We start from the raw sequence: 3,929 nt of genomic DNA, 5'->3' as shown, positions 1-3,929 counted from the left end.
AATCTCAAGCTAGTGATTAGGGATCTATGTATAAATTTATTGTATGCCAAACTTCTGATTTTTCCCAGAATTATTAGCACTTCAGTTGGACTCTATAATTGATATTGATAATAAATAAAGTTTGTTATATAGTTTTGAGCCTCTGATTGCATTTTAAACATATTACTGCTAGGGATAATAGTGAAAGGCGCAGGGTCTTGTAGGGACTTGAGAACAATGGTCCATGAAAAACATCTCATTTTTGGACAACAATCAATTTAGTTGGGATCAATAATTGGTGTTGATAATCAACAAAGTCTCATATATCTAAGCCTATGTTACCTGGAGACACGTGGGGATGTGCCCAGCCAAAATGGAACGATTTTCGTCCATGAAATGTCTCGCAAGGCAGAGTTGAGATTAGACATGGCTTTCATAGTTTGACTAAAGGAAAGGTTGAATATTTGAAATATTCTTTACTATAAGTATAGAAAATACATAGTTCCACCGTGTTTACACAGTCACTTTATTTATTGTGGAAGTTTTATGTGAATATTTTTAATTTACTATATTAATAGTCATACCTTGCCATCTCCTGGAATGGCACCCTCCAAACCCCATCTCTGAAATGTGTCCCGCAAACCATTCTCTACCCCATCTCTAATTTGCCTTTTGACCTGAGTATATCAAGCATTATTAAAGATATCACAATTTTTTGTTGTAAATCATTTCAAGCGTCACCTAATCTGATGAAATCGCCAACTTTAATCATCAATTGAATTAGAATTGGATAGCCTAGCTTTTAGTCTAGAACACATTTCTACAAAGGTTGCATAAAACATTTCTACTGACTTTTCAAAAAACATGAAACATGAAGTAAAATTTTCCATCAAACAACAAAAGTCCTATTTCAAATGAGTGATAATTTATTAACAGTGCATGACGAGACCACTGTTGTTTTTCAGAGTATTGTGCTTTTTTTTTTGCTACTAAAACAGAGGTCACAGGTTTATATTTGCACATATCATTTCAATCCAAGAAAAGGGTGTTATGCCTATGATAGAGTGTAGAAAGAAATTTGAGATCTTTTTTATGTGGGAATCCCATCAAGGATTATCACTAGATGTTCCAACCTCAAAGATATGACATATATACTGATAGGCTTGTCAATATTGAATACCAAAACACCATTGTTCCAATTTATAGGGTTTAGTTAAAAGTATCCCTACCCAACACCTCAACTTTCACTACAGCTGTCAGGCATAGGGAGGCATATCTAATTATTATTTTTTCATTTGTGTCAAATAATATGGTTGACGTGCTGATGGAAAGATGTCCCTTCTGGATGAACATTAGTGTCAATCATGATAGCTCTTGTAGTTTCAGGTCATTGTCACACTTTAAAGACCTGGAAGCGGTGGTCAGACATGTGCCGAAATTGGGGTGGATAGAGGCACCTATGGTAGCAGGGGAAATAGATGTGGGTATTTCACCCTTGGAAGGAAGTAGCACGTGTTGAGTATTTCATGGATAATTTCCTGCAAAGGCTAATAATAGATGAGATCTAATCACACAATGAAGTGCTTTCGAATATGGTGCTTAACAACCGCATTGCAAAACTCATTGGCATCCATCTAGAAATGCAGGCTTCCTATGTTTCTGAATGGCCTCAAGCATTAAGCATCTAGGAAAATCCACTAAATCTTCTAATAAGTTTAAGTAAAGAGCCATTTTAATAGATCAAATTTAGCATGTCGCGGGTGACCACGCAGCCCATGTTGACTGGTATGCTAAGAGTATAGTATTAGAAGGAATTTATTCAACAACAAAGCTTTACATGCTAACTGATTACTCACCAGAGTTTAGGTAGACTTGGTCATTTCTAGACAACTGTGCCTGAGATGCACTTGATTGCCCAAAAATGCTCCAGAGGCCACATAATTGGTAGCAGATTATTGCTGCAGGAATTTCTAAAATTCCAGACATTTATACGCATACAACCATAGGAGAAATTTGTCTCCATGTCTTTCTGAATCAAATGTCTTGTGATCATTCAGAGCTGGTGTAAATGGAACCGTTATTTTTGCTTTTAAAAAAAACCATTGTTTTTTTCAGATAGAGGAAGTTATTGGTCAATTAATAGGTAGATTTCCCCACTAAAATGAAACCCTAACCAATCCATAGAGGAATTTTCCTATAAGACTAGGGAACCAACGTACGGTATAAAAATAATCTACAGAATGATATCGAGCATACTTGTAAAATGTGCTTTTTGTAATTTAGTATGGATATTGCTTGAAGTCGACCTATCATGTTTCTTCTTCAAACTCCAATGTGGTTGTATAATGATAATAGATGTGGCATGGAAGACACTGCCTCTCAGTGGAGTCTTATATCAAGCATAACAATTCAACTCTTGATGACACCAAATTTTTCATTCATTTATCTTTATCTAACTTTGTGATTTTATTCTATGAGTAAATTAATCATTTATTTAGTCACTTATAAATTGCAAAATAATACTAGAATTTAACCATTTTTAGTCACATGACTAAGATTTTTAGTCCTATGACTAAGATTTTTAGTCATTTATTTGCCAAAATTCTACTAGTGAGATCATGTCCAATTGGATCATGTACAATTATCATGCACAACTTAAGCATACAACAATAATGTGTAAGCACTATAACAGGCCAAAAATATGTGATCTTACCAATATAACATACCGCAAAAATGAGTTAGCCCAGGGGCATCGTGTATTGTCCATACAAGCATTGCATGGGATTGAAATTGTCAATGTCATATTGGTCTAGAGATGTTATACATAGTGACATCATTCCATAACTTCAACAACTCGTCAATTAGGGGCTCAATATACACGTTCATATATTTAACTTGGTACTTACTTAATAATTGAATGAACATAAACATTACATAATTATTATGACCATTTTCATGCATTGTTTATAAATTAATTTTGATAACTATTAAATGAAAAAATACCTGGCATAATCATTGACAACATTATGTACTCCCTCTTTATGGACATCCAAGGAGGAATGTTATTGTTAATAACAAAGATAGGCCACACTGAGTAAATAGATCTCATATCTCCAAATGGATTGATATCGTCTGCTGCCAATAAAAGTTTTAGATTACGAGGTTCTTCTTTAAAGTGTGACCATATTTTTTCTATCTCTTTAAATGTAAAATCATCCACAGGAATTCACATAATTTCATCTTGACTTCTATTGCATGCATGGTAATTCATAAATTGTGTCAAGCTAGTGCACCTGAATAATCATTGAAGACATGGAATAATGAGAATGTACTGAAGAACCTTGTGAGGCACCCTTTTTGTTATTTCATTTGATTGATATCTACTAATATGACAATTAGGAAATTATGTTGCAAATTTGAATATTTTTTATGATATAGAATGTGATCATTGGCACATGTATGTATTATTTGATACTTCATTCCAATCTGATTCATAATGGTATCTATAATCCTTGGTACGAACGAGGTAGAATGTTTGATGGTGGTAACAAAAACTCACCTATCAACCTACAACAACAAATATGCATTGTTAATATAATGAATAGTAATTCTATGCTAACATTGAAGATGACAAAAATGGCATACCTTAGCATATGTGACATTGCTACATTGGATAAACAATTCATACCTTCAAGTTTATCAATAACACTATAGCAGAAAGAAGAGTTGTTTGGGAGCCTTGGTATAGGGGCTCGTGTGCCTTCTCAAGTAAAGGTATATCAAGACCATCTTCATCATCATTATCAAATGTGCTAGCACCATCATTGTGAGCCTCTTCATCACCTACTCCAATACCATCTTCTTCAATCATGTCCTTTGGCACATTATCATCTTCTTCCATGGGAGTATTATCCTCAACTTGGATATTTACACCTCCTTGTTCCTCTAGT

The 3,929-nt window shown here is 34.2% G+C and overlaps 1 pseudogene; it reads left to right on the top strand.

Moving 5' to 3' along the window:
- Positions 1 to 1,288: 1,288 nt before the first annotated feature.
- On the top strand, positions 1,289 to 1,879 carry LOC149569842 (uncharacterized; annotated as a pseudogene).
- Positions 1,880 to 3,929: the final 2,050 nt, after the last annotated feature.

Source organism: Cupressus sempervirens, chromosome 3 (assembly GCF_028749045.1).
Source record: "Cupressus sempervirens isolate cs-2001-9-10 chromosome 3, ASM2874904v1, whole genome shotgun sequence".
NCBI classification, from domain to species: domain Eukaryota; kingdom Viridiplantae; phylum Streptophyta; class Pinopsida; order Cupressales; family Cupressaceae; genus Cupressus; species Cupressus sempervirens.
This window is presented reverse-complemented; position numbering and strand designations above follow the sequence as displayed.